The 26,203-nt window shown below is 42.6% G+C and overlaps 1 protein-coding gene across 2 annotated transcripts in view; it reads left to right on the forward strand.

The window, feature by feature from the left end:
- The first annotated feature begins 25,277 nt into the window (after positions 1–25,277).
- Positions 25,278–26,203, forward strand: part of PTN (pleiotrophin) — a 76,810-nt gene continuing 75,884 nt past the window's right edge. For both annotated transcript variants that reach the window (XM_084279068.1, XM_084279069.1), the window contains exon 1: positions 25,278–25,399. The gene's annotated coding sequence lies outside the window, so the exon portion shown is untranslated. The remainder of the gene's footprint in view (positions 25,400–26,203) is intronic.

The following is a 26,203-nucleotide window of genomic DNA, read 5'->3' on the forward strand; positions in this document are numbered from 1 at the left end:
CTTGAGCACGTGGGGTCTAGCTTAGTACAGCATTATAGTGTTTGTACTGTGCAAAGTCCAAATTTCAGTGTGCTTCTGGGAACCCGCTTAAATTACATGTAAAACATTTTCATTTACTAAGTGTCTGTTCTGTGGCTCTGTCTATTTATGTGTGTATATTACTATATATATGTATATTTGTAATTACCAGTATGCATATATATAGGCTGACACACACATGTGCATACACACTTTTAGAACTGTGCCATTTGAATGATAAAGTACCTAGGGTTGCTCAGCTACAGGGGTTGCTGGACTGACAAAATGTCATTTTTCCATTTTAATTTGTTATTAAAAGGGACCCTTTTCAGTAGAACTGAGGAGCTCCTGAATTGTTCCATTGTACTGGTTTTACTATCTCATTTTGGAGTTAAATGGAGGGAAAGAAAATATTTATAATGTTGATAAAATAAACTTACTTTTGTTATTTAATAGCATCAGTTACTCTTATTTCATGTTTCAATGAAATGAAAGACATGGAGACGTTATACATTTCTCACTAATTATAGCATCCCTCAATATTGTGAGGTGTAAGGCTGAGTGACTCATGTAAGGCAGGAGTTCAAGGGAAATTTTGTCCTTTAAAAAACAGGCCTCAGACTCCAGTGGCTCTTTCACTGTTTTACAGGATGGCTTTTCTGTGTTTCAGCGCTTTCAGATTTCTGTAGATTTTTTATTTTACTGACACCTATCACCTTTGCTTTTCCCCAGAAGCAGTAGAATTGCTCAGTCTCAACTCATGGCGCCGTAGCCTGCATTCGAACTACATGAAATGTCCCCACCTACATGAGGACTGGCATATAGAAGCACCATCGACATAAAGAAAATAGAACAAAATTAATGTTTTGTTGCCATTGATCTTCCCAGTTATACTTGCAGAGCCAGTAGTGTTGTGGATGAATAGATGAGGCACGTGGTTTTTCTGGTCATGTGGCTGTGGAATGTTTGAGTAGTATTTAATGGCCTCTTTTGATCATTTTTGTCTCCATTTTTGCTGTGACAGTGACACTCATGGTAGTAAAAGTCACTAACACACAACCTCACCTAGAAGGTGGCTATTTCCTTTCACCTATCCCAGATGCTTCCTGTGGGATGTTCTTATGTGTTGAATCTCCAATATATCAAGAACATGTTGAGATGATCTCACTCTGGGCAAAAGCTATGAAACAGACAAAGTATATCGGTAGCCTTAAGCTTGATGAGGGTTCAGTGGTACTCGAGAAAAGTATGGAATTTGGATGCCTTGAAAACACTCCAAGGACAATTCTGTCCGTGCACTTCTTGTACTCCGAGAAGGAAGCAGTTCCTTGTGCTGATACATTTGAGGTCTGTCATTTCCTTTCTCCCACTTTTTGGTGCTTTTGCACCAGACTAACTTCCATGAAGCAGTGTTTTATAAGAATGGTGTTTGTGTTGAAAGTAACATTCCTATCTCCATTATACCTATTCTTTTCCATTCATCAGATATTGTTTCTTCTCTGCATTTTCCTCACTGAATTTCAACCAAAGTGACATTGGGTCTTCAGTCATGTCAGCAGTCCTGCAAGCAGCTCATCATATAGCTGTGCCTTTCTGGATACCTGTGAAGCTATAGGACACAGTACTACAGGGTTCACTGTGGTACTCATCTTTTCATTTTGCTTTCTTAAAAACAATGCAGGCAAATATTTTTCTTAGTAATGGATATTTACAGCTTTAAAATCCCGTGAGCCACCTGCCAAAATCTGTTGATTGCAATGACAACTCAGTAATGTGCTAAAAGTGACTTCCTAGCATATTGATGAAGACCAGAATTTTATGTGCATTATGTCGCTCAAGCTTCCATGCTTTAACTCCCTTTGGTAGTGCAGTATGTACAGACCATGGCTGTGCTGTGGAAATGCCTCAAGAGGAGCTATAACCCAGCCCAGCACCCAGGTTTTTGGGGTTAACAGACTATACAGAGGGTTGAAGACGTCTGAGCCTTTGCTGAAGAGTTAATGGTGCAGACAGGCTGCTGGCAGCTCGGCACATGGCTTGGGAGGCCCAAAACTAGGCCAAGTTCTTGGGCAGTTTCTCACTTCTTTTCAAAAGCTGGCTTGGGAGGGATAGACTACCCAGCAGTCAAAGCAGTGAGCGTGGCTAAGTAAACTCCCCAGGTGTGTTGTGGCTCCATACTTCTCCAGACTGCCTACCTATCTGAGATCTCAGGAATTCTCTCTTTCCTTCCCCAGCGTGTTTCCAGCACCATTGCCATAGTGGTGCCCACAGAGAGCAGCGTTCTCTCGTCCCCTGTATGTGTGCACTGGAGCAGTGGCCCCTGCCTTGGCCAAGGGATTTCCTGGCCCACGTATGGTGCCGTTCCTGCAAAAGGGGAAAATTCCCTCCCTTGGGCGTTGATCACACCAGTAAATTCATTACATTTGACTTCAGTGATTAGGCAGGCTTAGAGTTGAATAACCTTACTGTATTCAGCCATCAGAGTGCATCTTGTCTCCTGCCTTATTTATAAGGTGCCACATTCCAGTCTCAGCTGCAGTTTCTTGTTTCTCAGACTGCTTTTAAAAAATAAAAAAAGACAATCTATCCTGTGCAGTACACATGTATCTAGTTACCCAGAGAGTGGGAAAGACAGGCAGCTCATTTTAGAAACTACTTGTTCTGATGGGGTGCTGACGACTTCTAGAGACTAAGCAGGGGGATGCCTTGCAACAAAAGCAATTGTTTCAACATAAACACACCCATAATTAAGGGAATAGTTTTATGCTTAGCCCTTTAAAAGCAGTCAGCTTATGCTCCTTGATCCCCTACATGGAGGAGACTTGTGAATCTAATATGGCAGCATTTCTCTTGACATACAGAGAGAAGAAAGTGAATACCTGAGAAAGCAAAAGACAGACTTCATTAATTTATTTGTATTCTTTTGCTCTCATCCACTAGAAACAGAACCCTGATTTGAGAATCCTATTTCAGGGTTCACCAATATGTTAACAGCTCCAGCATTCACATACAAAATACGTAGAAGCTGTAGCACTTTGACATGCAGGAAATGAGCACTACTTTTAGCAATATAGTACTACATATATAATTGCTTCATCTAGAGCCAGCCTCCTTTTGCTGGCAAAGTGTGACACCTGGCTCTTCAATTAGTCCCCGTCTAGGAGGCTGCTTGATGTGTAACCTACCACTCAGCCAAGTGTGTGCAGTGGCAATCCAGTGCTCCGTCACGACAAGTGCTGCAGCAATTATCTAAATACTAATCCAAGAACCAATTCATTTCTTAGTGTTGCATTTCATTTTCATGAGAAAAATGGCCTTCTGGTTCCAGCTGACATAACGACCTTCAGTTACCAGCTTTTTCCTCGGCCTGTGGCCAAGCAGAGGGAGAAGGCAGTCCCTCTTCTTACACGTAATTGGAAATGCAGGTCCTGTCTCGAAACTGTAGGAACCAGTTAGGTTTGAAGGTATGGAAAAGAAGCTCAAGAAGCTCTTGAGCTTGATGCAGCAGACAGTGATTTCTACTTGGCTGATCAGGCTCTAATGCACAGTCCCACTTTTTTTAGGACTTCTTGTGTGACGCTCACACAAAAACTGAGAGAATGCAAAATTAGAAAAGCAAAGCTGAGCTGAGCCCTGGGAATGGGGACCCTGCAGAATGGTTTCCATAAGCATTACTAGTTTCTGGGTAGGCAGTTGCAATGTTAGACATTGAATATCACTGTAATGAGTAATTAGGTAGCATAATTAGATGTAACCACTTTTAATAGAGTGACATGGGTGCATTCCTTCTCCAAGCTCACTGTTCCCAATATTTATTATTCATCTGCAGGGGGCATCCCATCCCTGTTCCTCTGGGGATCACAGCACAGCCTGCTGGGGCACAGTCTACTGGGACACATCCTGAGGCTTCACGAAGTGAGAGGAGGCCTGAGCTGTGCAATGACACCTCTCCCTGTTCCTTAGCTACACTGGAAGTTTTCACAAATGACTGGAAACAAGGCCGCATCAAAAGAAATAATGCTGTTAGCCACAAAGGGAATAGCTGTCTTCCTCTCCTGTCCCCTCCTTCAGCTCTTTTCCCAGAACCAGGGATTTTTCCTTGATGAGAATGGTAAAATTGCTGTTGATGAGCCTATTTTAATCAGAGATGGGTGCAGTTGTGACTTGTTTTCTTGTCTCCCTCTATTGTAATAGTGTCCTTATCTTCATGGCATGTGGGAACATTACATTTGTGTCAAAGCTAAGAAAAAAATGAGCTTTCTGGAAGGAAATGAAACATAATTTTGTTTAAATTTGATTTTAAAAATCTTCAATGCTCTTTGCTTTTCCTTCTTTCTTTTTTTGCTCTGTCCTTTTCAGACCTTCCTTACTGAAGTCTTTACTCGTTGATCAATCCTTCTTTCCTTAGCTCATGCTACCTTCATTTTTGATTGGAAAGGTCAAGATCCTGCTCATGTGCTTGCTTCTGGGACAATTCTGCTTCATCTGTCATAGATGGCTGGATCTTCTCTGGCCATGCCCAGACATCTGTAGGGAATGCTGAAATTCTGCTGTACTAGGGATGAGTGGGAACGTCTCAGGATTAACCAGATGGGAGGCATGATGAGTTATTTCACACCTAAGAGACTGATTTCAACCTTTTCTGACTTAATCTCAATATGACGAGAATTGGAACAGGTTGCCCAGAGAGGTTGTAGAGTATCCTTCTCTGGAGATATTTGAGAACTGTGCAACATGCTCTAAGTGATCCTGCTCTAGCAGGGAGGTTGGACTAGGTGATCTCCAGAGGTTTCTTCCAACATCTGCAAATCTGTGAAGAGGAAAAAAAATGGGGGGGATGTGCTTGTTTATTTGCATGTTCCTTCCCTTTATGCTTTTCCCATTAAATAACCTTTGCCTTGGCAAACATGATAGCGCTGCTCTATGACGTGCTTGTAAGAAGTGTCAGCTGTCTACAACTGGTGAGTGTGTGTGCTGGTTCCTTGTGCAAAATGTCTGGGCCCACTACCGCAGAGTTTTCTGCTCAGCTGGTATCTCAGGAAAATCACAGGGAGGTGGCAGAGGCTTATCAGGTTTTTTTGTTCCATTTACATGTCGCTCCAGAGTGAGTCTCCTCCATCTGCCTCCTTTGATCATGCAACAGCTTCGGGAGAAAATAAGTGGCTGAGTCTTCAAAGCACGGAACAGCTCTTGGGAGCTTTGTCTCTCTCTCACTTACTGCTGCACCTCACAGGTCTGGGGAAAGGGGAAAAGAGGAGGGGAAGGGGGATGTGCTTTACATGCAGAAAGATCCAGCTATTGACTTACTGGAGAAAGTAATGTCTCTTTGGAGGCTACCACATGCCAGGTGGAGTGTAAAATACATACAGACATCAGTAAGTCTGTAGGAGCTGCCTTCCTTCCTTAAGAGCTCTTCCAAGGCCTTCTTGTTGCTTTTCCAGGTGCCGGGGCAGGGTGCAGCTACAGGATGGGGATTCCTGCCTCTTTGAGGAAATGCCCTTGGTGGTGGGAAAGCCCTGGGTGATGGGTGCTACCTAATTCACCCCATGGGTTGCATATGCTCTGTGTTCTGTAATTATCAGAAAATAAAATAATCAAGGGTTAAAATCCCTTTCCAAATGGACTTGGGAGCTGCCTGCTTTGGCCTCTGCTGGGATGTGGTGGACTGGTGGTGGGAGATGTGCAATATGGCTATGATTGTTTCTCTGTAGAAATCACAAGGTGAAACGTGCTTTCACAGTGTGAAACAAAGATTATTTTCTTCTTCCCCTATTAATTTGTGCTGTAAACCCCAGGCCAGCCATTTTGGATGCAGACGGCTTTTTGGAAGCAGGAGGTTTTTCAAAGATTTTGGAAAGTCTAGCTAATGATGTAGCTGAGGACTCGTGTTCAGCGTCTCCCACACAAACCTTCTGGCAGTCTGTGGAGGTTTCGGTGTCCTCTCTGAGTCAGTGAGCAGAACATTTTGCTACACAGAGGGCTGTCTTTGTGCCGCTGTTACTGTACTCTGCTCCTGCACAACCTTTAGAACAGCAACAGCTTTTCACCCTTGCCCTGGGAAAAACCAGGATGCCTTGTGGGGGAATGTGATCCTCCTCTAGGCACAAATACTCATCAAACTGCAAGGGTGTGCAGATGAAAATGCAATGTACGTAAGGACTGAATCTGGTTTGTGAAACTGCCCTGCCAGCTTAGTGGGGATTGATTCTGAGCAAGAATGGACCTGTTGTTTTATTGCAAAACATAAAGGTCATGCAAAAAAAGGATCACTCTGTACAATGATATGCTTCTGTCTTATGACAGTTTACAAGTTCTTATGATAGTTTACAAGTCTAATTGTGTGTTACATGGTCATGTCACAGAATAGGAAAAGCACTTGCTGTGTGCTATATTATATATCATATATACATATTCATCAGCATGTGTCTCTGGAGGTCCTATGGTCAAAGGGATAGAGCAGAAGGTAGCAAAAGCAAGGGGTGGTGATTTTATTCCTGTCACTGTCAGTTGGGGTAATTCAGTTTTACTTCCTCTGCTTCAGTTTCCTTATTTGTGTAATAATGATAATATCACGTTCCTATACACACAGAGGTAAGGTGCTTTGTGTTGTGAGGCCAAAAACTGCTGTATAATAACTGTTTATGAGGGTTTTTTTGTTATGCCTTGTAATGTTGGTCCCATATAGTATCCTGCTAATTTTGGAACCAATTTTTGAAGGATGGTGGGAGTAGCCCTGGCTATGCTTTTTAGTTTAGTTGGCTTAAATTGAGATGGCAAAGAGTGCTGGAGGTTGACAGGTTTCTCATGAGATAGTTTGCACTTCTAATGCTTCATCTCCATTTTTGTACTATCTTGTATTAAAATTTTTTTACTCAGGTGATTTTTCCAGTCAGTGAAAGCATGCAGGTGGTTGCCCTCCCTCCAGAGGACAATATTTAGCTGAATTTTAAACCAGTTGTACTCCATCACATTGAGTTAATTGAGTACAGAGTCTTTCGTTTTGGAGATCCTATCTCAGAACCACCTGCTTTTCTCAGCTTGGTCCTACTATTGAGTTATCACAGAATCTTTTGCCCAGAAACCATCACTGGAGTTTGCTGATGCAAAAGGTTTCTGGGGAATGAAGCCAAACATCTGAGGGAGCAGACTCTCTGGCACTCACTCTAGCGTCTCCTCTGGCCATTTGGCAAATGAGAGAAGAAAATTGATAAAGAGGAAAATGGCAGAGAGTTAGGGAGCTGGAGGTGTCACCTGCAAAGAGGAACAAGGCTAAGAAGGAGTCATCCTATCACCTGGAACGATGACGAACACGCTCCCAATGGAAAGGCTGTTTCCTTTGGGCTATATAGTGGATATTCAGTTACTGCTTCCTGGTGATGGCAGAGGAAGGGTAAAAGACAGATCGTTATCTCCTCTGCACTGAATTCACTCCAGGTGAACCAAGGTGTGACAAAGGTCAGAATTTGGACCTCTCCGTAATGTGCTCAGCCCCCTGAATAAAGCAACAAAGCCGTATAACAAATGCGCATATTCAGCCAACGTTTCATGGGCATCCAGAGTTCCACTATTTGTACATATCTTATTATGTGAACCCACATCTGTTCCAGGAGTTGTAATAACATCACAAAGGGCTCTTTTATGCTGCCTGACCTCCGTGCATAATGCCCCGGAGCTGTGCATCATGAGGATGCCAGCTGGCAAAAAGAATCCGAGGCATGCAGCAGCACGAAACGAAGCTCTACATTTTACAGAGAATCAGGGTCCAGGTAATCAGCAGTGAAGGGGGATGCAGAACGGGGAGGGTTTTTTTTTTTTTGTAACAAAGTGAGAAAGTATTTTCTTCCCTGATTTTCTTGCATTTCCTGTTTATACAAAGTATCTTGATCACTGTGTTGCTAAACAAGGAGATTTTAAACTGGGGGAAGGAGGAAATGTGTATACAGTGAAAGAGCTGGTTACTGTTCCATTTGGACACTTTTTCTGTATTGTGACTTGTGTGGAAATGTACAGAATAAAAGCAAAGAAGCGCATGCCTTGGCTGGGCTGAGTTTCCTTGTGTTATTTGCCAGTGGAGCCGGTTTCCTGCTTCTGGCAGAGCAAAAAGACTGGTGTGACTCAAAAGCTGTGGAGAGTTAGGGGGACTGGAGGACAGGGATGCAAGGGTCAGAGTTCTGCGTGTGTGGCAGGGCAGGGGAGGGATGGGAAGGGAATCTTAGCCCTCTTGATAAGCCATATTCAAGCTCATGGTAACCATGATGTCAATGATACCCTTAAAATTTCCAGGGAAATCTCAGTCCCTTAGTAAGCTGATTGTTGGCACAGCATTCATCATGTGCAGGAGAGATCCAGCAGAGATTAACAGGAGTTCAGCATAGGCATATAGGTCACCTCAGGGTCTCAGGTATGTGTCTCAGGAGTGTTTATCTAGCACACTCTTTCATTCACCCCCCCAACTGTCTTACGTTCTTGGTTTAGCCCTGTTTCAGACTAACACATGAGCATATAATAGCTCTGTTTGTTTCTGCCCAGCTGCATGGGATCGGAGACATTTCTGTCATGGCCATCACTTGTTTTATTGTCTTCAGCAGCTGCCCTCCTGCCCCAGTCAGGAGCTTCTGCACCATTTCTGACACCAAGTTTTCGTGACCTCTTTCCTGTGCAAGTCAATATTTCCCAACAGTTCCATTGCCTCTGCTCTCCCAACTTGCAATCCTATTCCTGAATCATTTCACAATGTTTCCTTTGTCCTGCCTCTCTGGGACAGCACCTTCCACAAAACCACCTCCCTCGCACATGGTTCTGGCCACCCCAAGCCCTTTGATGCTCACCGCTGCTGCCAACAGCCAGCTGCATGCTTGTCTCTTTTAAAGTCTATCTTAAGTGCCATTTCCCTGGTGCCTCAGACAGCCTAGGAACATTATTACTAATAGTAGTGCTAAAAAGACTGTTCTGCCTGTACAGGACTGGCTGGAGCTGGATGAGGATGTAACCTAGTAATGAGTTACACTGGCATTTTCTGCACAGTGAGAAAGCACTACCAAGCACCACTCTGATGTTCGTAAGCACCATGGTACAAAGCACCAACGCCTCTGGGGTCCTTTGCAGTAACAAGCTGCACCAAGTGGCTGCCAGCTGCTCTCTGGGAATGTCCAAGGAGAAGAGATGATTTTTGGTGTGCTCAGAGCTGCTCTCACAGCAACATCTGGAGGTCTTACATCACCTGCAGGCATAGCTGCTCAGTGGTGTGTGGTTTGTTTTGGTTTTGGTTTGTTGTGTTTTTTTTTTAAAAAGAGAGTACAACTTTGCATCCTATTGGTTTTGCACCCCAAATTCTTGAATGCGTGTGGCCTTGCACATGTGTGTGATTCTGAAGAGAGTCCAACTGTTGCTTCGCTTCTCTGGTGTAATTTGCCCCTGTTCCTCAGTGCTTCAGCTATGTTAGCTGCTTCAGGGCTGGTTTCTAGCCAAGTTATGCTACAAAAGTCTTTCATAAAGCTAGCAAAATGCATAAATACACACACACACACACATTTATATAAATATCTCATAGTCTAATGCACTTTCTTAAGTAGGGAATTCCCTTTTTCATGCAATCTTTCCTTACACATGAAATTTAGTAACTTTTAACTGCTTCTTTACAAAGCCAAGCCTTTTCTTAACTACAATGAAAAAAAAATTCTTGGGAGAAAAAAAAAAAAAACCCTAAAAGAATCCTGACAGGAATCATTTACTTCAGGAAAAAAGCTCCCACAAAACCCCTGAAGTTTCACTGCAGCCAAGTGACTTCAGTATTTCCCTGCAGTTAAAATGTGGCTTTCTCTCATAAGAGAGCTTTTAAAGTAGGTAGTGATGCTTGTAAGAGATGTTTCCAAGGTTGTTAAGTTTAAAAATAGGTAAATATTGATAGAAGTCCCATAAGTTCAAGGTGTCGGTTCTCATATTTTCACATTCAAAGGTTGATATTGAATAGGTATGTGAATTGACATATGAATATTATATTTGCAGCCATATTAGTTCTCAGCAGCATCCCATGGGACAAGGAAACCTTCAGAGCTGCTCCCTCTCTTATTCTGCCCCATCTGTCCATAATGTTAAGTGGCCCTAGGGATGTGTGAATGTGTGTCTCTTTGTCAGGAACTGATCTTAAGTGAACGTGGAATTAAAGTAAGATTGTGTCAACTGCATGGATCCTGCTGCTCTCATTCTGAAAGGGAAGCAATCCCACAGGTAGGAAGGTGAGCTGTGAATCCCAAGATCCAGAAAAATGAAGATTTTTGTGTTCCATGGGAGCTACACTCTGGGAAATAAATAGGCAATGTCTAGTGTGAGAGGAAGCCAGGGGAAGTCCAGTTTGGTTATTATTCAAAATGAATTTGTTGTCTAATCAGGGACCTAACAAAAATCAGTAGCACTGCTATCCGAAGAGCTTCTGAACGTAGCCTCACGTGTTCTACCTTTTCCACCAAAGCAGGTGGCTCGGCAGGAAGCTGCACAGGGTAATTCATTCAGCAGGTTTTTGGATTTTGGATGCAGGGTTCTGCAGAAGTTAGAAGAAAGCAGGAGGCTTCTCACCTTCAGAGGACATAGGTCAGTGCAGGTGGATGTTCTGTTATACAGGACAGAAGGTGGAGGGCACATCACATTTGGAGGGTTTTTGGTTGTGGTTGTGTTGGTTTTTTTAAGGGTGGTAGGAGAATGAAGAAGAAATTTAAAACTGAAATAGGAAGATTAAAAAGGCAGCTGTGAATGACATTTTGGATCCTGGCGCTCCATCTAGCCTGAACCTTTGTAAGTCAAACTATGTTGTTATGTGATTCAGACTAGTGTATGGTATCTAGAATTTGGGGTTTTGTTGCTTACATAATTAGCCAGCAGGCTGAGGATTGTGTTTGCTAGAAATAGGGTGTGATTACCTGCCTGCTTCTGTTAATGCATGTATGCATCACAAAGTTCTTTGCTGACAGAACTGATGATATTCTAACAAGCTCTGGTCATTCTCACTCCATTTATGAATACATATTAAGCTCCATGAGTATCTGTACTTTGCTAATGGGTCTTACTATCATCCCTGAAGTAGGTAATATTGGGATGCAAGGCTCCATATAAATATAAAGGGTCATTATCCTGTCTATCCGCTCTTTTTCTTTTCTTCCTTCTGCCTCTTACTAAATGTATGTGATAGATGGGCAGATGTAATCAGTTGTGTCCAGCTGCATCAGAATTTTGCAGAATAAGAGGCCACTGGATAACTAACAGTTTCTCAGTTCAACACAGCTATTAACAGTTCTCTATAGTCTTTCCACTCAAAGTTTTCCATTTAAATTTTCAGTTATGTGCCAACTAATGTTGCTGTGGGGGCCTGAAATTTGGTATGTATGTTCATGAACATGACCAGAATTACTGTTATGGTAAACCAATGGACAGTTTGTAGATTGAGGCTTGTATTTTGAAGTAAGCAGTATGTAGCTGCATGAGTAAGTCACTGTGAACTTCTTGCACTGGATTTCCAATCGAACTGAATTGTATTCGTAGTGCCCATCTCTAAAAAGCTACCTCTTCCTGGGAGACCTAGATCAGGACTGCAGTGTTCTGAGGGTCATTTGGGACTTTTTTCCCCACCCTTTTATAACCAAGGAGGTCAGATCTGTAGCTAGAAGATAAGCATCTGTGTGCATATGGTGGGGGGAAGACAATGAGGGCTAGTTAGGATTACAAGACACTTTTTAATTTGGAGTAACTCTCCAACCTTCTCATGTTTAAGATTTTTTTAAAACATTTCTATAATTATCTGTATTGTGATTTTGAAAAGCCAGCACTACAGTATCTAGATTATCCTTATTTATTCACCAAACACTGATATTAATATTTCCCGAATATAAATTCACAGATCCTTCTGAATTACAGCCTTTTTCAGTGTCTCAATTCAGTTGTCCAAAAAGAAAAAACATCTGTAAAAATAACCATTGGTATGTGTAAGATGAAGAGTCTAGACAACAAGTCTTATGAGGAGCAGCGGAGGGAACTGGACCTGTTTAGCCTGGAGAAAAGGGCAGCTGAAGGGACAAAATTGTTCACAAAAGGGTTATCAAGCACTGGAACAGGTTGCCCAGAGAAGTGGTTGAGTCACCATCCCTGGACTTATAAAAGAGGTGTAGAGATGGGGTGCTTAGTGACATATTTGGGTGGTGAACTTTGCACTGTTAGGCTAACAGTTGGGCATGAATTGAAAGGTCTTTTCCAACCTAAATGAGTCTATGACTCTATGAAGGCCTTGGATATAAGGACTTGGGAATGGTGAATAATTCAGAAACATCTTTGTGATTGGCCAAGGATAGTTTTTCTGCTTTAGATTCTTTCTTGCTCTCTGTGTCTTGGAGAGATTAAACTTTTTTTTTTGATATCAGAAATTAATTTTCTGCTTCCAGACTGCAATGTTTAGTTGTAATTGTCTCAGTTCTGTAGGTTTGTCTTATCCAGGCATAACGAACCTCCCTGTTGCTGCTTCACTTCTTTCCTAAACAATATAAGAGGTTTTTGCAGCTCTTTGCTATGTATCCACATCAGATCACAGTAACAATGCAAGCAAACGCAAGCAGGTGACTTTGGGCTTCCTCTGGGCACACAACAAGAAAGGCTTTTTTCTACCCAAGTGGAGAGAAACTGGTTTAGGTTCTGAATCTGCAGCATTTAGTTAACACTTGATGGATTATTTCATGAGGAGGGGAGATAGATGCTACAAATTCAGTATATTCTCTGGTGGCTGGTCACAGGCAATGCATGCTGCATCTTCTGCTGAATACAGAAGAGCTTCTTATCTGCAGGGGGTAAGTTTTTGCTCAAGGTTTCCAGGTTTGTCACCACTGGGAGAATGGCTCAAGGCCTTTCCAAGTCAGAGAATCTCTAGTAATTTTACCTGCAGTTATTTGTGGGGGGAGGAAGGGGATAGCTTTCACTGTGTGACTGATTGCCTTCACAAAGTGTCTTTGCTGTTTCTATATATCTCACATCAGAAATAGGCTTAACTGCACCTCCTGTTTAATGTGAGAGATGTGTTATGGCTCACCAACCTTGCACAGACCTATGAGCCTGCTGAACCCAAGATAGACGTGGGAGTCACCATGAGCAACCTCCCACAAGAAGGCTTTAGGAGATGCAGAAAGCTGTCTGGATCTACAAGCTGCAGTTTGACAATGTGCAGACTATCATGACAACCCTATCTGCTTATTAAAACACACGCTGAATTGCTATTGCTATGAAATATAAACATAAGCTAATTCATGTTGTGGGTCCATCTGGTCCAACTCCACACTGAAACAAGGGTCAGCTTCAAAGTTAGGTCAGGGTGCCCGAGGTCAGATCCTTGTGTTTAGGACCCCTGTGTAAGCCTTACCAGAGTCTTCCTTGGGTTTATCTTAAAAAAGAACAACAAAATAGAAGTACTTGCTGTAAGAAACTGAGAGCATGAATAGACAAATGGGCTGTTACTGCCCCCACAGTGGCAATCTGAGGCACCGCAAAATGTGTGTGACTTGTGGAGTTGATTGAACACACCACAGCCAGCTAAAGAGAGGTTCCATTCACTTACTGAAAGGCACCTAGGAAAGAAAAAAAAGGAGCACACACTTCTAGAAAAAAGAACAGAGCTGCAAGTCCCCTGGCTCCCACTACATTAACTGGCAAATTTCATTGCACTATGCGCCTGCTATTGAGTTTTCTGGTTTCTTCAATCCCTCTTGTGCTGAGGATTGTTTCATGAACTTATGCACTTGGCTTTGAGTTGTTGGGATTTTTTTCGTCCCCTGAAGCTAAAAGTTGCATCCCTATTGTGCAGAAAATAAGAAACAGATTTGTTCTTCTCAAATGTGTCGGGCCTTTAAATGGAAACTGGGAGGAGAAGGAGGGGACAGCCTGCAGCCCTGCCACATTCTTTCCATTGATACACATAACACCAGGCAAAAGTCTGATTCTGAACCCCTAAAACAATAGATACGGAAATGATTTTTCTCTTTTGTTTTATTTCTGTCCCTTTTGAAGCAAGCATAGTGTTGAAAAGCACTATAGAGTCTGGTCCAGGGCTCATGTCCTCTGTTAGTCCATAGAATAAGACAGAGTTGCTTATCCCACAAGTTCAAATACCAGCGTAATGGCCAACAACAACAACGTAATGATTTTATCTCAGTGTGAACTAAGCATAACAGTTCAAAAATGATCCGTTCCAGGGTAAAGCTGCGTTCATGATTAAATGTGGCCAGGGAGAAGTAGTTTGCTTGGCTGGAAGAATTATATGCAATTTCCAAGCAAGGAGAAAAGTAATTCCTCATCTTCCTGCAACAAGGCTATTAGGTGTAGGTTCCCGTGCAGGTGTCCTGCCGTAGGTACAGTTCCGCAATCTGACTGAGGCCTGAGCCACCACTGTCTTTCAGTCATTTTCTTGTCATCATTTTCTTGCATAATCATGAAATAAAGGAGTCTAATGAAGTCTGGTGCAACCACAAAAGAGCAAACTATGCTACTGCTGTTTGTTGTGTGATGGGAGTGGGCATACTGAATAGCCTGAAACTGGTAGCAGGCAGTGTCCAGCTCATGCACAATACATACACAGAAGCAAGCTAGCATCCAGAGGACTGAACTTGGATTCAGTATCTATTTCATAGAATCATAGAGTGGTTTGGATTGGAAGGAACCTCAAAGAGCATCTAGTTCCAACCCCCTGCCATGGGCAGGGACACCTGCCACTAGACCAGGTTGTCCAAAGCCCTATCCAGCCTGGCCTTGAACACTGCCAGGGAGTGGGAAGCCACAGCTTCTCTGGGCAACCTGTGCCAGGACCTCACCAACCTCAGTGAACAATTTTTTCCTAACGTCTAATCTAAATCTCCCCTCTTTTAGTTTAAAGCCATCACCCTTTGTCCTATCTTTACAATCCCTGATAAACAGTCCCTCTCCAGCTTTTCTGTAGGCCCCTTTAGGTACTGGAAGGCTTCAGTAAGGTCTCCCTGGAGCCTTCTCTTCTCTAGGCTGAACAAGCCCAATTCTTGCAGACTGTATTCCTAGGAGAGGTGCTCCATCCTTCTGAACATCTTTGCGGCTCTCCTCTGGACTCACTCCAACAGCCCTTGTGTTTAGGGCCCCAGAGCTGGACAGAGTACTCTAGGCAGGATATCAAGAGCCCAGTAGAGGGGCAGAATCACCTCCCTTGATCTGCTGGTCATGTTTCTTTTGATGCAGCCCTGGGTGTGGTTGGCTTTCTGGGATTCAAGCATTCATTGTTGGGTGCACATTGAGCTTTTCATCAATCAACACTCCAAAATCCTTCTCCTCAGGGTTGCTTTCAATCCATTCTCCACTCAGCCTCTATTTGTGCTTGAGATTTCTCTGATCCATGTGCCAGACCTTGCATGTGGATTTGCTGAAATTTCAGGTTCACATGGGCTCACCTCTCAAGCCTGTCAAGGTCCCTCTGGATGATACCCCTTCTCTCCAGGGTGTTGACTGCACTACAGAGCTTTTGTTGTCAGCAAACTTGCTGGGGGTGCATTCAATCCCACTTTCCTTTTCACCAGCAAAGATGTGAAACTGTACTGGTCCTGACCTATGAGGAATGTCACTGGTTTCCACTTGGACATCAAGCCATTGACTGCAACTCTTTGAGTCACCATCCAGTCAATTCCTTATATACTTACTATCCTTATTTATCCTTAATAAAAAAAAAAGTAAAAAAAAAAAAGTAAAAAAAAAGTAAATGCTGACTTTAATTTCTCTTAAATCATCGATTTTACTACCAGAAAAAAAATAAAAATAAAATCCCACTCATCACCACAAAGAAACAAACCTTGAGTAAGAGTGACTATTTTAATCTGTTTCATGTATTAATCGAGCAGATGCTTTTCAGAGGTCTTGGTACAAAATTTGTCATAAGAGTGGTGGTCAAAAATACCAGTTCAGTCTTGCTCCACGTCTTCAGCATTGATGAGATGTAGGAAACAAGACTCCTTCAAGCTGCAGGACATTTGGTTAATGACTTTTACAGTTATGAATGTTAGAGTTTTCACAATGTTGGTCAAATAATTCTGCACATGAGCAACAGGAAATCACTTTCCATTTTCTCTAATTTGTCTTCATTTTTTAGACAGCTTCAGCTTAGCAGTGGTCTGTGTTCTGAAGTGGTTCCAGATTTGATGCTCTTCCTCTTCTCAAATGTCCCAAATAACAAAACACCTGAATGTTAAAATGGTGGTGTTGGCCTATCTCAAATTCCGTTCAACAATCTTAATGGTGAGATTTGAATTTTGAAAAGCTGTAATCAGAGGAAAGTTTGAATCAGTAACACTTTTGTGGCATCTTGAGCAATAGCTTGATGTTCAGTGAATCTGAATACCTCTGTTCTTGAAGTTTTCTGAAGTTGAGAAGGTGTAAATTTCAACGGATTCACCTGTTGTATTTTAGTTGGGTTTTTTTCTATAATAACAGTAAACCCAGCAAAATTTGTCTTAAACCTCCCTCCTAGATCTTCTGGCAAAGTTCCAGGTATTTTTTCTGACTCACTAACAGAGCTGCCATATTATGCTACTGGGGAAAATTGCAGGTCAGAGTAGGTACCACAGCAAGGAGAATTTGAGTGCATGTCTGCCTACAGTCTGATCTGGGTGTGTCTTACAGAATGAGTCTGCTATCAGACAGGCTGTGGGGGAAAAATCCAGCTGTGAGGGTTCATACAGGATTGAATAAAAATGTTATCCCTGTTAATAAACCAGGACTCCATGAAGGATGACTTTTTCCTGGCCCAATCAGGTAGTGTATCAGTTTGCAGGGACTTCTCACATCTTCACTTTTCAATTTCAGGAATAAAATAAAACACAAACCCCACACTTGCTAAACAAGTTACTAAATTCCCAGCACTTCTTTCATCATCAGAACAAACAGGAGTTAAAAAAAAAAAAAGGGCATTGAATTACACTTGTGATCTGGTCCTATGACTATGCTTCAAAATTAGGTGTTTCTTGGGTTTTTGACCGACACTGTAGGAATAATTTAAGACATAAAGGGAGTATCATTTTACAACATTCCAAAGCAATATTTCATCTGGAAAATGAACGGTACCTGTAGATGCTAGAATAAAGACAGGCAATCCAACAATCAAAGTGGTCTTCATTTCCTATCCCAGACAGCTGAAACAAAACAGATGTCATACACACACACACAGAGTTTAAAAAAATATCTAAAATATGTCACTAAAGAAAGAGCTCAGATAGCAACAGTGATACTGGGTCATAGGCTCCTACAAATTCCTTGTTAAAAGCTCATGTTATCTACCTCCTGAAAAAATATGATGAAGGAAACTTAAATAGGCAAATTATACCAGAAGCATGAGCATTTTGTTAAATATTGCAAACATTTCATAAAATATCATACCGCCTTTAGGCAGTTAACAGTGGTTGGTAACAGAAATCTCACACTGCTGCTACTTTCAGCCCCTTGCCGATGGTGCAATTTCTAGATATGCATTATTTACGCTGTCCTAATAGGATCTTGTATTAGCATCATTTAGACAAAGAGAAGGATGCAGGTTATTTAAAGAGGGTGCTGAAGAGTGTGGAGATACAGAGAGGGAGATGGAGCTCCATGTAACTGGAAAGGTCTACTTTGCAATAGCCCAAATAATTGTAACAGGAATAGCCTCGGGAAGCAAAAACAATTCTGAAGAACTTGAAACAGAAGTATATGCAATCTCTCCTTGTGTCCTAAAGCAAATTGAGAATGCAAAAATATTGCTACTGGAGTACAAGTTTGTCTGTCCTTTTAGGTTCTGCAAGCCTGCTAATATAATTTCAATAATGGCATATACTAATGAGTATTAGTACTAAAATTAGGACAAAATGGACCACAGAGCTTAGTTGAGATTTTGTTCCTTTGTTTTAAACATTGCATATATAATACTAAAAGATCATGAGATCTTCAAAAGGCATAAAGTTCCTAATGTGTCTCAGAAGACAGAAGATGAGACCCTGTTTTTTTATCCATTTCCCAGTAGAAATAATAAGCCCAAAGACCAAATGAGCCATAGATTGTGCAGTTACCCTGATTGATCCTTCTCTCTTCAACATAGAACCAAGTATTTGGATCTGACCCAACTCCTTTAGAACCCCCATAATTTCACTCTAAAAATGAATGGTATATGAAAAAATATTACCAGAAACATCTAGAGAGTCTAATATGAGGATTGAGTGATGTCAGAATTTATTCTGCACAGGACAATACCTTCACCTCTGTTGTACCCTGTTCAAATTCCTCATGTGCAGAAGTGAAGACTGTGCTAGTGGAGAAAATGAAAGACAACACCATGTAATGTAAGTATGAGAGTTCCAAAAGTTAAAAATGTGAATAAAAGATCTTGGGCTCCAAATTTCAAGCCCTTAAATTTCAAGCATTTATATGTACTATAAATTCTAAGATGTAAGTTTATGTTATAGATTTTAACACGTTTTCTGGACTCTTTTATTAACTTTGGATTTTTTAACAGCCTTTTAACATTCATATTCTGAACCCTTCTCGTAAAAAAGGGGGAGTGGGAGAACCAGGACATTCTCCCCATTGTTTGCTTGTTCATTTTTTGCTGTTGAAAACTGCGTGTCTAATGCAATCACATAATGCTGGGAACTTGGTCTTTAGGGAAAAACTCATACAATTTAACAAGAAGTGGTAGCGTTGCCCACAGTCGTCCCCATATTTTGACATCGGTATGAAATCTTAAGTGTGAATGTTAAAGTGTTTTAATGTGTTCATTTTTAAAAATTTTTATTTTAATAACAACCAGTTCAGGTCTAGGTCTGTGAATGGTGATGCCATGTTTTGTTAAACTCCTGAGCGTGAAAGCCTAGATCAAGCTGACGTTGAAGCCAACAGCATCCCACAGGAATTTCCATCAAAGATGTATTGTGCTTTATGAGGGCCATGCAACTGGCTCAAATCTCAAGCAAGAAATTGCCAGTAAGTTAAGAACAGATGTACCTAATTTTCTTCTTATGGGGGAAAAAAATCATGGCCATTACATTAACTAATGAGGCATTGCACATGCGCAGCTATTCGTCTTCCAGTTCCCACATTTCTAACAACAGACCTTTATGTTAGATTCTCATTATGTATGTGCCTGTAGATATACATTATACGTCTCCTCAATTTCTCATTTTCAATAGTTATTTCTAGAAATGGTAGCAGGGAAAAGGTACTGCTTTAATACCATTTCACTTTTTATTTTACTGTCTTGTGAAAATAGCTAGCAAGCTATCATCTGGAAAGATTTGCAACCATATCCTCCCTGGGAGTGACCATTTTTAGGGTCTGAATTTTATTATGTCCTACTTTATGGATGAGTTGCTGTTACTTCAGCAACTGTCAGTCTCAGTGCAGGCTTGTCTTTACTGCAGCAAGTGCTACCAGCTAGAGCGAAGGAAAATAACTCCTGTTAGTATATGCAAACTAGTACTGTAATCACTGACACAGTGAACTGATGAGCTCAACTGTGTGGACTGGGGTTAAGCTGCCCATGTCTTGGAGGAGCCAGCTATAAAGAAGTCTTGATAAAGGTATTTCTGAACATGTTTGATGATTACTTGTCAATATTATATTCTCAGTGTTCCTTTTATTGCTGTGATTTCACTAAATCTCATAATCAAGGATTTATCTGTCTCTTCTGCACTTGCACTGATAACATCTCATCATTTGATTGCACATGAGCAAAACTTGTCAAAAACACTTTGAACGTGAAGTTTAGCAGCATTATAATTACACAGGTGAACCTTTTACAAGTTGACAAACAAATCATTTTAAAAGGTAAGAGAACATTTTGATAAGTGGAATTTCTTCTTTCTTCATACATTCAGCTCAGAGTTTTGCTGGTTGCATCATACTGAGGATGCAGAGAGTGTCCTAATGGTTGCTCCCCACAACAGCAGTAATTCATTCTTAAGGGAATATATTAAGAAATATTTCTTTAATTACACAGCATCATTAGAATGAAAGGTACCGGTTACGTATTTCAAAATGTGGTTACCATAGTTTTAGTTTCAACAGGGAAATGCTTGTGTGTTACGATTCATCTTGTAGGCAAATGATCAGAATGCTTTTCATTCTCCAGTCACTTGACCACTATGCAGTTAGTGCCTCAAATTTGTTATTGCTGGCTTGTCACTGGGAATAAAATGGACCGTTTCAGTTCAGTGCCTAGGGGGAAGCTATTTAGTACCACGTCTGATACTAGCTGACCGTCTTAATGAAGTATCAAGGACTGATTTGGTGGGATTATAAATACTACCTTCTCTACATCTAAAGACAGTCCTCTTACAGAGTAGTTAGGCATGTGGGTATAGTGCCATGAGCAAAAATAGGTATTAGCAAATCTAGTTTTTCCTGAGCGAAATGTGTGTTCTCTATGTTCAGTAATTTTCTGCCGTAAGTTTGAAACCAAATCAAAATGTCAATTGCACTGGTTCTGTTTCAATGGAAGAACATTTTGTTTCTGCTTTTCACTTTTTTTCCTCACTAGTGAGAAAAAAACCCAAGGAAACAAACAAATCCCAGGGCAAACCCGGTAGATTTAGCTCAGCACTTCAAAATAAAATGCCTTTTGTTTTGATCTATACTTTACCCCAAACTGCAAAATTTGAGTAAAATGAGTATGTTTATTTAAATATATATATAAAGTGATAGTGTACTCAAAGGATCAACTTTTTTACAATAGCTAAGATTTTTTATATATATATGTATATATATATAATAGACTTCAAATCCTAGATATTTAGGGCTGCCATTCCCAGGATTGCCAGCACAAAAGAAGAAAATAGTGAGAGAAGACAACATACGAACGGCAGTCTTTTAAATGCTGGGGATCTGGAAAGGCCTGCTGTGTCACATTATATTTGTGGATTTCAAACTGCAACATGCAGATGTATGCACATGAATAATTTTCAGCACAAGAGCTTTAATCCCCTTGTAGAAAATAGAATCAGTCAAATGTGTAAAGTTACAACATGTATTCACAGTTTGGTGACTGAAGCTTAAGACCAAGTTCTGGGACACTGATTTATTCTCAAATATCTTAAGTTTTTAGCATATGTGCATGAAAGAATAACTCTTCTGGGTTCATGCTCTCTGTTTGCTTTCTTCTGCATACAACTGGGAAATCTGATCTTTTTAACATGCTGGATTACTTTTTATATTAGAGACTGAGGTATGAATTATTATTTTTTAATTCCATAGATTTTTCTAGTGTAATTATAGGATTGATAGTCTCTGTGACAATACACCTCGCATTGTGTGGACTTGAAAGATAAGAGTGAGAAGGTGCACAGCTTAGTACTAGTTGATTTCAATCTTCGATGCATTCACTAAATAATTCAGTATCACTAATGGAAATTTGATCTTAGAGCAGGAGTGGGGATGCTGGGCACTCAGTCGCCAGGATTGGCAGCTCAATCGCTTGGGAGCAACAATGGAGCAAAAGGTGGAAAAAAAATAGATCTTTAAACTACTGTCAAGTTCTATGCTTTGCTTTCCTGGAATCACATTACATCTTCCTGGAGCTGCTGTTGCTGATGGCTAGGGAGGGCGAGAAAGAGAAATTGATATTTACAGTGTATCTGAAACAAACAAGGCAAGCACAGCTTGAGCTGACCTTTTAACTGGTGCGCAAGGGGTGGTGGTTTCTTTTAGGAAAGTACAGCCTCATTCACCTCAGCAGTGGGACTGAAAACAGCGAAGCGCTTCTTTAGGAGCAAATTGCATAAAGTCTTGTCCTTTGACTTTCTTGTCTGAGCTTTAGAGTCAAAATTTTTCAAGGGCATCTTTAGAAAAAAGTGCGAGCTCCTGCTAGAAGCTGATGAGATCCAAGTAGCTGTCTCTTTCAGGTGGCTTGTGAAATGATTACCCAAAACTACTGAAAGCCCCACCTTTAAAGGGAAAATTTGGTGTTTGAACCTTGCAAAATGAAAAAAAAAAACCCAACCTAACATTAAAATCATTGAGAGGAAATTTATTATGGGTGGCTTTCTACCTTTTGGCACAAACTATGTCTAATGATGGGAGCTTTTCCCCCCAAAATTCCCTTGAATATTCACTGAATGAATTGGGATTCTAAATGGGATCTGATACTTCTGGGTTGTTTATGAGAACATTTGTATTTAGTGGCATCAATTGGAAGTCCTTTTTAAAATTCTTCTAGCCCTAAGCCTCACTTTTCCATTAAAAAAAAAAAAAATCAGCCCCTTCTCCCTCTTTTATTAGGTTGACAGTCTTTGGTTTGGATAGTAAAGAGGATACATGAAAGCAGAAATTGGACTTCTACAGCTGCCAGTCCATTCCTCACCTCCAGTTTTGTGAGCTGTAAATGAATGTCAAGTATTTTAATGATGTGTATCACTGGTATTCTGCAAACAAATTCTCTTTTCTGGAGTATTTGAGTGTCTAGACTAGAAAAGCCAAAGACTATGTATGGATTTTTCTTTATGTGGCAAGAGATGTAGCTTAGGTTGTAGTTCCAGAGACCACATAGGAAATAAGCATTGGCTGAAAAAAGTCAGGAGAGATAAAACAGCGGAGAAGTTCTTGAGATAAGCCTCTCCAACTTCACTATTCTATTAATACGGAAAATATCCCTATGGCAAATAAATGGTCATAGTTTTTCTCCTCTTTTCTCTACACTGTCCTGTTTTTTTCTGACTGGGAACCAGCACAATAGGCACCTTTGAGGCTGTGATTAGTATATAGTTGATGACTTTTTCTTGGCAAAATAAGCTACATTGGTCCTCCCAAGATTGCTGTACTCACCAGCTCCCTCACCTCCTTGTCTTTACAAGTTCTACCTCAATAGCAAAGATTCAGTCAAGAAATTCAAGTGTTATACTCCATTAACATCAAAGGCGTTGAACACAGCGGGCAATTTGGGGCAAAGAATATCCTTTTGTATTTGTATAGTGTTTATTGCAATGGAACCTCAGTTAAGCTTCAAGATGTCATTGAGACAGAAATAATATTAACATTAAAACAGATTTACTTTTTCCCAGTTGAAAATTGAGATACTTTCTTTTTCAGTCATAGCTGCTTCAGACCATAATCTGTCCTCTGAGCAGCTACAGTAACCTCATCTGCAGTTCTATTTAGGACTCTCTGAATCAAAACTGAAGCCATATCACACAAAATTAGTTTCTGTGCATGGAAACTCAGTTTCAGGAAATTAATTTCTGATCTATGGAAATCTAGGTATGGAGAAAACCTGTGAGTAAATTTAGTCAAAAGTTGTCTATTGGCATTGCTTCTAAAATTCAGTGGGCATTTAACATCATACACATCTTTGTGAAAAGCAACTGCTTCCTGAAGAAAGTTTCCATTGTTTTCTGAAAAGCTGAAAATGTGAAGTTTCCAGTGTTCTGGCTGAGATTCAGATTTCTGCAAGGACAGGGAGAAATCTCTTGACCCACTTTGATGCAAAGTGTTTTGGTTTGAATCAAGGTAAGCTTACAGATCAGCCTTTGCCCTCTTTCCTATTTTCTCTTTGTTACACAGACATGATTGACCATCTGAAATGTGCCATTGTGGTTGCATAGAGAAACTGAGGGCTTAAAGTGTCTACCACAGGCAGGTGTTTTTTGATGGAAAGTGTCTTGCTCTAGATGTTCATGGTGCTTAGCACCACGATGCCAGGATTTCATTGAGAAGCCCTCAGGAAGGTTCAAGCTAGCTATCAAGGATCCGTTCAACGTTTCATAGTCAGAAATGCAAAGATGAAGTGTACTATTGAGTGCTCAGTCCCACTCCTCCAGCTGCTAAAAAGAATATTCTCTCCATCTCAAGCCACTATTTTACACTGCAAATCAAAGTTGTTGTTTTAAATTACATCAGTGTCATTAAATCTGCCCATGGTGCAAATCCTGAACAGCCGTGCCAGGACTAAGCACATAACTGTGTGATGAAAAGAAGATGCCAAGGTGTGGATGGAAGGGAATAGTTTACTTTACTAAGAAAGACTCCAGGTGGGTGCAATTGCCCACGCTGGGACTAGCCACACAGTGCTTTTCATTGTCACAGATGGTAGGTGTTAGATGATGCAATGTGTACGGTGCCAGACAAATTACTTTTTTAGCTCATTCCTCTGGAAACAGGAGAAGAATCTGAACTGGATTTCTGTGCAAACCTGGAGCAGGAGCGGCAAGCTGCAACCTCAGCAGAGACCCAAGCTGTCAATGGGCTCAGTCTTTCCAATCACGGCAGAGGCTTGCTCTGGGGATCAGGAATTACATAGAAATTGCCTGGAGTTTGGAACAAGTCCACTTAGTTTTAAATTAAGCTGTGGACAGGGGAACACTCTTATTCAATGGATGTAATGAACCTAAAAGTTGGAAAAGACTGCTCCTAAATGGAAGCCTTGATATAACTCCAGCAGCCGCTACAGCCGTAAGCGTCGAAAGGCCATGACGAAAGCTGTTCTCATGGCGCTCTCAGCCCAAGTGGAAATTAAAAGCCGGAGGGTTTTTAGTCGTTTGTTTCCCCCACCCCTGTCCCCAGCAGTTACTTTGTGTCTGACTCTGTCACGGTCTCAGTGTCAAGCTGGAAGTCAGCGGCGTTCAAATTAAAGCTCCCTGTACCCTGACAGCCAAAGGCTACCGGGTGAAAGCTGGGGATGTTGTGCCTGGAAAGGTGGCTGAAGCCCCGGCGAGTTTCCTCACCGGCCGGGGGCACCGTGAGGTGTCCCTCAGCCCTCGGCACCCCACCTCAGCGACCGGGAGCACCGTGAGGTGTCCCCCAGCATTCGGGACCCCACCTCAGCGGCCGGGGTGCCATAAAGAAGAGAAGGGGAAGTTGCTTGGGCTTAAAAGCCCCTCACCGGCCCGCGGGCCAGCCCCGCCGGGCTCTCACTCGGTGACGGGCGCACGGGGAGTTGCCGCTGATCCCCGTCCGCCGGCAGAACGACCCGTCCCGCCCCCTCCCCACCCCTCCGCCCCCCTCCCGGTGGCGGGGGCGAGGCTGCCCCGCGGGTGACCCGCCCGGCGGGCGCGCCCCCACCGCATCACATGAGAGGGCAGCGCGGCCGCTCGCTCTGCCCCGGCGCCCGCCTGCCTCCCTCCTCTCGTCTGCCTCGCTGCAGCCCGGGCTCAGCTGAGTCAAAGCGCGGATCAGGTTCCCTGCCTCCAGTATAAAAATCTCTGCGAGAAATCTCCGGCGGGAGAGAGACACGGGGCGCGGGAGGAGCGGGGTGAGAGGCGGCGTTCAGCGATCCCGTCCGTGGGGAAGCGAAGGGACGCGCTGCAGCGGCAGCAGCAGCCGCTGCTCACCGGGGACGCCCGCGGCTCGCCCCTCTTAGCTGCGGGAGAAGAGCCTTTCGCCGCTCGAAGTAAGTCCGCGGGAGCAGCGGGGATCCCGGGGTTCGCCCGAGGGCTGGTATCCTCCGCGCTCGCTCCCTCCCTCTGGGGGAAGGTGGGAAGCGCTTCCCCCCGTCCTGCCCCGTCTCCGGCGGGACGTACCCAGTGGGGGTCCGCAGTCCCGGCCCTACATCGTCTCCTCTCGAAGAATCCCGGACCCACCCGCCCCAAGGACAGGTGGGGGCCGAGGTTCGGGGGTTCCCGGGAGCAGGAACAGGGTGGCGGGGCGCCGCGCTGCCCGCCGCGCTGTGCCGTGTTGCGGGGCGCCGCCGCCTTCGGCCGCCTGACGGCTCGGGGTGACGGCGGTGGGTCGGTGGATGCGAGCGTTAAAAAGCCAGGGCAGGGTGAGAAGGAGCGAGGTGGTGGTGGGGGACGTGACCCAGCAGGGAAGGGAGGCAGCGATGCTCGGGCTGATCCCTTTCGGGAGGACAAAAGGGCAGCGGAGTGACCCCAGAGCGGCAAACCCCCCGCAGGTCCCAGCTGCCCTGTGCCAGGAACGTCCCGGCTGCGACTCGGGATAATGAGGTTACATTGTACCCTCACTTGAACTGGAATTTTTCTTGGGACTTTGCCTTCTTACTCCTAATTTACTTTTAGTGGAACAGCTCAATCTAGCAAGTGCCGATAAATCTATTTAAAACTGTTGTTCTTAGTTTCTGTCTTATGTTTCCTCTGGAGGGATGGGTCGGGAGAAAATCAGAGCTAACAGCGGTGAAAACACAGTTTCTTCCTGTTGAACATATGCATTATTCTGCGAATGTGTTATTGTCTCCAAC

This window comes from Gallinula chloropus (genome assembly GCF_964237585.1).
Source record: "Gallinula chloropus genome assembly, chromosome: 1".
Taxonomy (NCBI): domain Eukaryota; kingdom Metazoa; phylum Chordata; class Aves; order Gruiformes; family Rallidae; genus Gallinula; species Gallinula chloropus.